Source organism: Miniopterus natalensis, chromosome 1 (assembly GCF_054644295.1).
Source record: "Miniopterus natalensis isolate mMinNat1 chromosome 1, mMinNat1.hap1, whole genome shotgun sequence".
NCBI lineage: Eukaryota > Metazoa > Chordata > Mammalia > Chiroptera > Miniopteridae > Miniopterus > Miniopterus natalensis.
Genome location: NC_142081.1, coordinates 6,357,671 through 6,368,854, shown reverse-complemented (window position 1 = coordinate 6,368,854; position 11,184 = coordinate 6,357,671). Strand labels below are relative to the sequence as shown.

The 11,184-nt window shown below is 41.0% G+C and overlaps 1 protein-coding gene across 1 annotated transcript in view; it reads left to right on the top strand.

Annotated features, from left to right (window-relative positions):
- Window positions 1-297: 297 nt before the first annotated feature.
- VRK1 (VRK serine/threonine kinase 1) overlaps window positions 298-11,184 on the top strand; it is a 69,566-nt gene continuing 58,679 nt past the window's right edge. The window contains exon 1 of the mRNA XM_016201020.2: window positions 298-346. The gene's annotated coding sequence lies outside the window, so the exon portion shown is untranslated. The remainder of the gene's footprint in view (window positions 347-11,184) is intronic.

Sequence of the window (11,184 nt, the reverse complement as noted above, 5' to 3'; positions counted from 1 at the left end):
ACATAGGACAATTTTTACGTCCAACCCTTTGGCCTTGAGGGGTACAGCGTGGGAGCAACACTGACTCAGATCCTATAAACTATACTTCCCAGAAGCCCACGGGGGCAGAGGGACTGTGAAAGACTCCATTTCCCAGCATGCAGTGGGAGCGCGGGCCCACGGCTCCCGGCGTCCCGAGAGAGGCAGCGGGGCCCGCGCAGGCTCCGTCCCTCCCGCTCGCCGCCGAGCCAATGGGAAGGCTCCATACTGCGGGGTGTGCCGGGGCCGGCGCCTCGGAGGAGTTGCGAGTCGGCGTCAGCGGCGGGAAGTTCGTACTGGCTGGAAGGCGACGGCTCTGCGGCTCCGGGTACGGGGGCTGCGGGCGGCGCGGTTCCAGAGCGCGGGCGCCGAGCGGTGGCCACGCAGGGGGCTGCTGGGAGCTGGGCACGGCGCGGGGTGGCCGTGACCTCCGGCGGCGGCGACGGGGGCCGCGGGCGGCTCGGCGCCGGCGTCCGGTCCACCCCGGGCTCCCTCAGGCCGGGCGGCGGCCCCGGCTGCCCGCACGGGCCAGGCCGCACCCCCGGCTGGCCCCCAGACTCGGCTGCGCGTCCCGGGCGCTCGGGGCCCGGCCCGAGAGACGGGGTCTGTGCCCGCCCTGGCCGGACGAGGCCCCTCTGCTGTCCCGGCGCCAGCGTCCCGGAGGGTAAACACCACAGACGCCAACACGGTCCCCCGCAGATGCTGAGAAGCTTCTTGACGGGGTGGCCGGGCGATCGCGGGCGCGGGTGTTGGGGGCGCCTCGGAGGGGGTGACGTTTGACTTGAGACCTGAGAGGGGAGAAGGAGCCCGAGCCCCTGAGGACGCCTCCAGGCCCGCCCTTTGCGGCTCCGCCCCACCCCGGGGACGCGGCGCCGGGGGCAGCGCCCGCGGGAGTGTGACGAGGGCCCCGGGCGTCCCTCCGACTGCCCCTCCCGGTCGCCTCCCGCCCCGGCCGGCAGGGCGGCGTCCGTGGCTCAGGCCGCCGAGTTCGGGGGCCACGCACAGCTTCTCCCCTCCGTCCAAACAGTGTTTGGCCCTGGCCTCAAAACCCCCAGGGCATTCAGTTAATTAGCTTCGACCAGCGGCACCGGGGTCGCTGGGTAGCGACGGAGACAGACCAGGTTCCCGTTTTTTCTTAACTTATCAAGTCAACCGTTTTTTGTGTTTTCTCTGTGTCCACCGCTCCGTTCCCTTCCCACCGCCCCTGTTTTTGGGAACAACTTGGAAATAGCCAGTTTTGCTCTTGGGAGGGTGGTTGCTTTTAGGGGAACTGTTGAAGAGCATCTCTAATTGTTTTCTCTCTCTTTTTTTTTTTTTTAAAAAAAACTGGAATTGCCCATCTGTTGAGTCTGAAATTTACAAGACTAAAAAAAATAAAAACAAAAATCGTAGAGCAGCATTTATTTTTAAGAGTCGTGGATAAAGACACCTTAGGTTTTTGGACATGCCGAGCATGATACTTTTGGGGGCGAGTTCAGTCTACAATGGGAATCCGGCAACTTCAGAGGGCAGTAAGGGCTCTTGGTATAATCATTTTATTCAGACTGTGCTTGTGCTGTTCAAAATGGCAGGGAGCAATTGGAGTTAAACTTCTGGGGAGATAAGGCACCTAGAGAAGGGGTGTAACCGCGGCGGCCAGGGAGGGCTTTCCCCGCAGACGCTGCCGGGGTGGTGGTCTCTGCATCTCAGCGTTGCCCATGGTGCTGCTTTCATACAGTACAACTACCTCGAATTTAATAACAATAAACTTGTGTTAAGCGTTACTGTCAATTCAGCACTAGTGTCTCGTAGGAATCGAATCACGTTTCTCGTGTATGTTGGCTTCTTGTGCTCAGTGCTGCAGAAATTAGAGGATATTTGTTAAACACATGCGAGGGTGCAGTAACGTGTCAAGCGCGGAACCTGGCGGACAGGGAGGTAGTAAGTGCCCAGGAAATGGTTATGGTTGTATGAAAAGCTTACGCTAAGTTTTATTCCAGGATGCAAGTGTGTCTTTTTAAAAATAACAGCAAGGCATCCAAAATGATGACAGCTCCTAAAATTAAATTTCTTGAAGAGGCCAGCTTTTTTTCTTTTTTTAAGAACTAATGTGAAATAATAATATATAAGTGAAGATCCCAGATGTCTACAAAAGGAAAAAACCCAAGATTTTTCTTTTGACAACTATATTTTTTTCCTTAAAGCCATCCCTGTTAAGATATATAATTTACTATGAATAGAATTTTGATTTGAAGACTAAAACTTACTGAAAATGAAGCAAAGCTTTACAATTTACCTTACATCAAATGAAGGATGACTCCTGAATTTATACAAATGTGCAAATGTTGGTATCTCCATATATCAAGCAGTGAACTTAATGGGAATTAAATTCTGTGTGTGTGTGTGTGTGTGTGTGTGTGTGTGAGGCTTTCAGGAAAATTGGTCTTAATGGGTTTTGCGAATGGATTGGTAACTGAATAGGACTGGAGAATATTTTTCAAACTGGTTGGATATTTTACGTGCTTGCTGAGGTCATTTTTCAGAGTGAGCAAAAATGGACTCATTTATTCAGCAGGTATCACATGCCTACTGTGTGTCTATTCTTGTAGTCAGTGCAGTCTATTGCTATTGCAGTGCTTTGTTGAAGCAAGTTTTCTTTGTTTTAAATTAATACAGGTTATTCTTTTTTGCTTTAGTTATTTAGCATTCAGCACACAAGAAGTCAGTGAATGTGTAGGACACATTCGAAAAACTAGACTATTACTGATAAAATATAGCAAATATGGAATTTTTAATAAGAGGTGATAGAATCCTGACAAAGCACTTAGCAAGGCGGTATAACCAAGACATGTTTGTACTCTATGATCAAAACTTTTAACCAAAACTCCTACTGATATGTACTAACTGACCATTATAAAGATGCAAAGAGGGCTATGCCCTTTGTTTCCCCCTCTGGGCTCCTGAATAATATTCAGGTATCTAGCATTCTGAGGTTGCTGTTTTGAAGTAATTTCATGCACTTTCCCAATTATTCCTGCTTCATCTCTCCCAATGTTGTTGTAAGTTTTTGCACTCAAACACAAACACTTTCTGTTATTCTTGGTCTGGGTGACATATGGACAACACTAAAAACAAAAAAGCTCTCTAGAGAGCCTAGAGCTAATAGGAGTTAGATTTTTAATATTCACTAATAAATACTAATGACAAGAAACTACTTTTAGAAATATTCTTCGGTAAACTTATTAAGAATTTTGTTTGCCACAGTATCAACTTTGTCAGCTGGGAAAAATACATTGTGAATCATTTATTTAAGTCTTCATGTAGGTACATGGATGTTGATGATTCTTTGCAGAAACTCCTATCAGTCCATGGGTCTCTGGCCCATAGGAAGGGAACCAGTACTCTAGGATTTGAAAATCAAGATAGACACTGCTCACACTGGCAAATACAGGGTGTCCCCGCAAAAATGTATACACACTTTGGCTACCATTATAATTCCAATGGGTTAAATCTGAAAAGAAAAAACCAGTTGAGCTATCAGTTGTTAAAGTGTGTATACATTTTTGGGAGGGGACACCCTATATTTATGATGAACGTTAAACACACACTAAAATGTTTGCCAGTAAGCCATATACACTAAGTGCGAAAATATACTAGATGGAAGTCATATAATTAAATTGCCAGGTTATTGCCTTGCAGTTTGGGAGTGTTCTGTCATATACTTTTTAAGCAAATGCATATTTATTGGAAGGGCACATTTGTCTTGTGGAGCTTAATATCTAGAACAATATAGTTGGTCCAGAACTCACTGAGAACTGGAAAGTCACTAGGATCAAGGGCGGCACCATCCCACTCTGTTGGGGGCCTTATAATTTCTTCCTGTGTACTTATTTTATTTTCTCTTTGCAGACTGGTGGTCTTGCTGCTGTTTGCATGTGGGGCAGATAGATTTGCTCTAGACCTAGCTCCTAGCTTCAAGAACCCAAGAGAGACTCTGTTATCTAATTGCCAGTTATATCTAAAATTTTAAAAGATCATGAAGTTAGAAATCTAAGGTAACTACAGCTTTATTTCAGGTTAATTACTTTTCTCAAATTGTTTTTGCAAGTAACAGCCGAACAAATGTCATTGTTTGATGGTATTATGTATAAATGCATTGTGGTCACATTTCACAATGCTAGGTGTTAGAAACTGCTGTTAAACTTTTAATTTTCATAGACTGCAAGACATAGAAACTTTTTCTACTGGCAGTGCTGCTTTTTTTCACTTCTTATTACAGTTGACTATATTACATGGCAACAGTCATCAACATAGAGATTATATCTCATAAATTCTTTGTTAGAGGTAATAAAAAAGAAATCTATTATTTGCAAGTCAGAAAAAAAATTTAAAAATACATTTTTAAAAAACTAAGGTTAGGTTATAACATTTAAGGCTTAACCTTAAAGTTTTTTCAGGCTTTTAGAAAATATTTTAGAAACTGACTTTCAAGTTTATATTACTTCTCATGTTGCTGTTAGGAATGTAAAATGGTACAGCCACTCTGGAAATTAGATTGGCAGTTTCTTAAAAAGGTAAACATACACTTCACATACAACCCAGCATTCTACCCCTGGACACTTATTCTGGAGGAGTAAAAACTTTTATTAACACTAAGACCTATATGTGATGTTCATAGGGGTTTTGTTTATAATAGCGAGAAACCAGAAACACCCACACCACCATACATCCTCCAGTGGGTGAATGGGTTAAATAAAATGTGGAATAACCATGTAATGAAACACCACTCATAACAGAAAGGAACAAACCAGTGACCCGTGCACCAATTTGGATGGAGCTCAGGGACATTGTACTGAGTGAAAAAAGCTAATTTCAAAAGTTGTATGAATGTATGATTCCATATGTATGCCATTCTCGAAATGACACAATTATGGAGATGAAGGCTGGGTTAGTTTTTGCTGGGCTGGGGGTGAGGTGTAACTATAAAAGGGTAGCATGAGGGTTTTTCTTAGGGGTCATAGAACAGTTCTGTATCCTGATTGTTGGGATGGTTACATGAATTTTTACACATGATAAAATGCCTTAGCACTATACACAATACAAACAAAAAGAATGTAAAAACTGAAATTAAAATAAGTAGTGTAATTACTAATGTATCAATGCAATAAAGTTTTGATAATTGTGCTATGCTTGTCCATTGATGTCTTTACCACATTTTATTTAACCATTCACCCATTGAAGGACATGCGGGTTGTTTCTAGTTTTTGGCTATAACAAATAAAGCTGCTATGAACACACGTACAGGTTTCCATGTGAATATGTCTTCATTTTTCTAGGATAAATGCCCAGGAATACAGCTGTAGGGTTGTAGGGTAGGTGTATGCTTAACTTACTAAGAAACTGCCACACTTTCCCAGAGTAGCTGTATCATTTTACAATCCTATCATCACTATTTGAGGCATCCAATTTCCCTGAATCTTTGTCAGCATTTGGTGTTGGCGATATTTTTTGTTAACTATTATAATAGGTGTGTAGCGGTATCTCATCATGGCTTTAATTTTTAGTTCTCTAATGGCTAATGATGTTGAACATTTTTTCATGTGTTTATTTGCCATCAATATCTTGTTTGGTGACTTGTCTGTTCACATCTTTTGCCCATTTTGTAACTGGATTGTTTACTTCCTTATTTTTGGTTTTAGAGTGTCCTTTTTGTCTGCCAAATACAAGTCCTTTGCCAGATGTATGATCTGTAAATACATTGTCTCAGTCTGTGGCTTGTGGAATGTAAGACATTCTCTTACAATGTCTTTTGCAGCACAAAAATAAATGTGGAATGTGTTTTTGGTGTCATGCATGTCTCAGAACTCTGCCTAACTCTAGATCAGGAAGATGTTCTATGTTCTCGTCTAAGTGCTTTGCAATTTTATGACTTACATTTAGATCTAGGATCATTTTGGGTTAATTTTTACATAGGATATGAGGCTTAGATCTTGGTTCTTCCTTTCCCTTTTGCCTGTGGATGTCCAGCTATTGTGAAATCATTTGTTGAAAAGATTACCCTTTCTCTGCTAAATTATTTTACTTTTATAAAAAAATCAGTTGGCCATACACTGTAAACTGCATGCCAGGATAAAGACAGGAAATGAGTAAGCAATTATGAAAATTAATGTAGATTTATGAAGGTATGACGTGGCTTGAGTCTTGGTAAAACTAAATGTAATTTTGAGACGAAGTGGGAAAACATTTAGAGAATTGCATGAGCAAAGATAGGTCCTAGAGAAAACAGGTAAGAACTGGCTGTTTTGGGGAGTCATCGAGTGAAGGGGGAGGGAAGTAAAGGAAGGGTAGTTGGTTCATGAGTATGGAGAACTGCTGGTTAGACAGTAGAGGTTATAATCAGTTTCCTTGGCTACCAGGAAGGATATTCAAGAGAAGTTGTTTTAGGGCCATGTCTGGCAATAATAGTTTGGTTGGCAAAACAGGATGTAACCAGGACCCTTAAGTTGACGTACCACTTTGTGTAACATATGCTTTTTAGAAAGTTAAAAAACTGGTGCCACTTCAGAATATTAAGTCCCTAGTATCTCATGGAAGAGTAATGGTAGCTTTTAGACTTTCAGATGGATACTGAGAACACTACTGGACTTTCTGACTCCTTCATACGAATGAATGTTGCTTTTAGTAAGTTGTGCCTGTGGGAAGAAGAGCAGGTTTTGTTGTTTTTGTTTTGTTTGTTGGTGTGGATGACATTTCTTATCAGGCCTAATAAGGGTCTAAGGTGAGCAACATGAAATGATAAATTGCTCCAAAGGGGAAAAGTTAAAGGAATCACTCTTTTTTATTATGGCAGAGGGGCGACTCAGGGGTTATTTAATCAGCGTGTCCTGATACTTGTGTGTGAAGAACTACGCAGAAAATGATGACGACCAGCTGTTCCTCAGAACCACTGAGGGCCGAATAAGGACAAATGGCTCGGACAGCAGTACCAGGGAGCATCTGCAGGCAGTAAGGACATCAGATACTTCACTCCAGTGATCTAAAAGGGCGCAGCTTAGGAACATTGTAGTCAGGGGGACATGACAGGTGACAGTTCTCTAGTCGTAATTTATTGTGACCAAAAATACTCAGTTTCTTTTTCTTAGTACCCCAGAACTAATTATACTTTTCTTCTGTTTATCTGTGGGAATCTCATTTGGTTCCTGCTTTCTTTTGTTCATTTAAATGACTATCTTATATAGATTAGACTTCTGTCACTTAAAAAATAGAACTTATTTAATGTCAGACAGACTACTAAATATCAGTACATTTCTACTTTTTAATTTGGAGCATGGAAAAGTGTATTATCCCATTAAAAAAAATCAGTGACGACTTGATGAACAAAGGATTTTACTGCATAAGAGATTGCCATGACATATATTAATGGAAGATTGGCAGTGTGAAAAGTTTTAGGGCAACCACTTATTTGTCTTCAAAGTACCTTTTCTGTTTAATTTCCGTAGTGATTCTTTTCTACCAGTCTAGATCTTTTTTCCACCGAAATGTTGAGATTGACCAAGAATATTTCATTTGTGATTGCAACGCTTCAGTATTATCACAGAGAATTTATTTTTCTGTGGAAGAGCAAGCTCTTACAGTGCTATGTAAGCTGCCCATTTAAAACTATCATTGCTTGGCACCTATGCCCTGGTGACAGTTTGACCAACATGTGAGCAGGCTCAGTGCCATCCTGACAGATGGCCGTGAGCGTAGGCAGCCAAGAAACCATGTATCTGCATCTAGTGTATTTGTTAAGGGCAGGATTCCCAGTCGGGGATGTTCAAACGTCTGTCCACCCTGAGCTTTCACGCCTATGGATAAAGGGATGTCATCATTAATCTCAGCTTCTGACTGAGAGTCCATGGGTATATAAGAGCTACTTGGCTCTTACAGAAGTAGGCAGTTGGGGACAATCAGGATGATTGTTCTCTTCTTCATCACAGGACTACTTCAAATAACCCTTTCCCCTTTCTCCTAGCCAGCTAGGTTTGCAGTGAGTGCAGACCTGATCAGACATTGTTCCACTATGTCTAGGATATGTGTGGCTTCACTTGCTGTCTAGAGTACAAAAGCTTTGACAGTTAATATGTATGGTTTGGACAGTGATGTATATAATTGGAGTTAGGTAGATCTGAGTTCAGATACTGATTGCTGTATGACATTAGGGCAACCTAATTTTACGATTAAATCAAGGTAAAATAATACCTATTTCATAGGGTAGTTGTGAGAGTTAACAGAAATATGTACATTAGTCACTTTATATAATATCTGACCCACAGTCAGTGTTCAATAACTGTTTATCATCACCACCACCATCATCATCACTTTAACATTCCTGTTTTTCTCTGGAGAGTTATCTGAAACAAGTAATCTTTTTAAAAAAACTCTTTTCCCATTATTCTTGAAAGTCATGTACTAGATATTATGACGTTACCTGGTCTACAATGGAATACCTCCAGTGACAGGGAACTCTGTTTCTAGAGTTTTTCAGCCCTGAGACTAGTGACATTTTAGACAGATTGTTCTTTGTTCTGGGGGGTTCTCTGAATTTTAGGATGTTCGGCATCATCCCTGGCTGGGGGACAAAATCATCTCCTGTTGAGAACCACTTTCTCTAGAGATAGCCTATCCTACTTTTAATAAAATTTTGACTCTTAGTAAGTTCTTACATTAGTGGACGTCAGCTTTCTTATTATCCCTCCCAATTCTGTCTTTTGGAGACATGTAGAACAAGCTGAGTCCCTGTTCCACACGTCCTTGCAAATATGTGAAGACAGTTACCAGATCTTCTCAGTGTTCTTGAGCTGAAGCATCTCCATCAGTTATGCAGCTTTCCTTAGAAAGCATGATTTCTTGTCTGTTTACCACATTAGCAGCTTTCCTTCGATTAAATTCCATTTTTAAACTGTAGTGCTTAGAATTGAGTGCAGTACTTAGGCATGGCTCTTGTTCTAGTTATAGCCCTTTTCTTCTATGAATATAGGAAAGAATATTACCTTTCTTCTGCATACTGTGTTCTTAATATCAGCTGTATCCTTCTGATGACCACGTCATACAGTCAACCTAGAGTTGAAGAAAGCCCCTTGGTTTATTTAAACCGTATCTTCTGTTTCTGTGCATTTGTTTTGGTCCAACCATGAGAGCTCACATTTAGCCTGTTAAATTTCTTGTTCCTGGCTTTAGCTAACTGCATTCCTAAATCTCTGTCAACTCTGCAGTTCCCAGCTTAAAAGAACAAATAGATGATGATTCCCTCAACTGAGATTGAAAATACAGGAGGAGGGGTGTGTGTAAAGAGGATTGAGGATGGAAACCTGGGGAACCCCAATATTGGAATTCCTTTATTAGGAGCAGCTGGGTAAAAAGGAGACCAAGGGGACCAAATGCTAGTGGGCAGAAAGGCAGGATGAAAGTGAGAGGAGGGTCTTGGAAGCTGGAGTGACTGTGTTAAGCACTGTGGTAGATACTTGAATGCAAGCTTTCTGCTCCTGTTTTTGTTTGCCCGAGATTTAAACCTTCAGATGATGGCACTTGTTGATTAAAAAGATTCAAAGACACATCAGCCAGATGCAGTGACTAAAAAATCAACTATAAGAAGACATTTTTTGAGACAGTTAAGATTTTAACATTTAGGTATTAAGGAATTATTAATTTTGTTAGGTGTGACAATGATATATGGAGGTTACATTTTTAAAAAGTATCAGAAGTATTTAAATATGAAATGATTTGATGTCTGGGGCTTGGTTTAAAATCTTGGGAGGGGCTGGTGGACTGGGGTATACAGAAGAAACGGATGGCCATGTGTTGGTAATTGTTGAAACTAGGTGATGTGTACATGGGAGTTTCTTATATCATTGGTCTATATGTATATAAGAACTCCTATAATAAGCATTTTTTAAAAGCCAATTGTTTTTCTGTGAATTTGCCTCTCCATGTCACTTTTCATTTTTCTTTTGTCTTTTTCCTTATAATAAAGGATTTTTAAGTACTAAGAAAATTAGCCTTTTGTTATATGTTTTGTACATTTTTAAAAAATTTTTGAGTTTGTTTATAGGAATTTTTATCTGGAGAATTTTTATTTTGTCAAATTTAGCAATTTTCCTTATGTCTTGAGTGTTTTATTTTGTGTGTTGCTTAGAAAAACCTTGTCTCAAATCCTGGATAGTTCTTTTATGTTTTCATCAAGAATTTTTTAATGACTGTAGTACACTTCTGATAATACTTTGGTTATTTGGTAATCCTAATTTCCTTTTAGAATAGTTAGAAATATTCTCCCTTTGCGCCCTGCTGCAAAAGTATATAAGGAGAAATGTTTCTCGGGAGTTATCCCATATAGACTTAATAGTGAACACCCAGAGAAGTAATTGTAAACAAAGTTTGGTAGGTAATGTTACCCCCAAATGGGAGAACTAATGGGAAATCTATCATTTAGAAAGCTGTCAAAATATGCTGTGTTATATAAGAATATTAACAACATAGTGCAGAATTTCTAGTTTTAGAAAGTGTTTGCCTTACATAAACAGCTCTTTCTTTTTAGGGCTTCTGAGGAGGCCTGTGTCACTTCCCTTTGAAGTCCCCTCCCTTCCTCCCTCCCTCCTTGCCTCCCTCTCTTCCTTTCATGCATTTTATTTCTCCATTCTCAGTGTATAACTTCCTGTAAACCATCAACAACCAGGGTATCTGATGAGAAAAAGGTGAGTATTGCAATAATTTTTTTTAGGATGCAGGTAGGCTGGTTCCCCAGAATCTGTAAGAAAAAGATGTTTGAGTGTTTTCACAGACTCCGGTCAAAGGATATTGTAATGATGATCTCACATAGGTAAGATAATGATTTTAGATGCAGGTAGGCTGTTCTCCTGAACCTGTGGGGGAAAAACATGTTTAACTGTTCACAGAGAACGGGGAAAGGGTATTATAATGAAGATTTATCATGTCAGGGAGATAGTGCACGATGGCTTAGGAACTGCCTTCTGAATTCCACATCTTTAGACTTGCTCCCCTCATGTATGATGCCTTTGCATAGGCGGAGCAGTAAGTTTCTAGTTTCTAATATCGGGGAGGGGGGAATCAATGAACAAATGTACTGCAGTGTCTGCTTCATGGGACTCCAGGAATGGATCACCCACCCACTACATCAAAACTCAGAGAAGT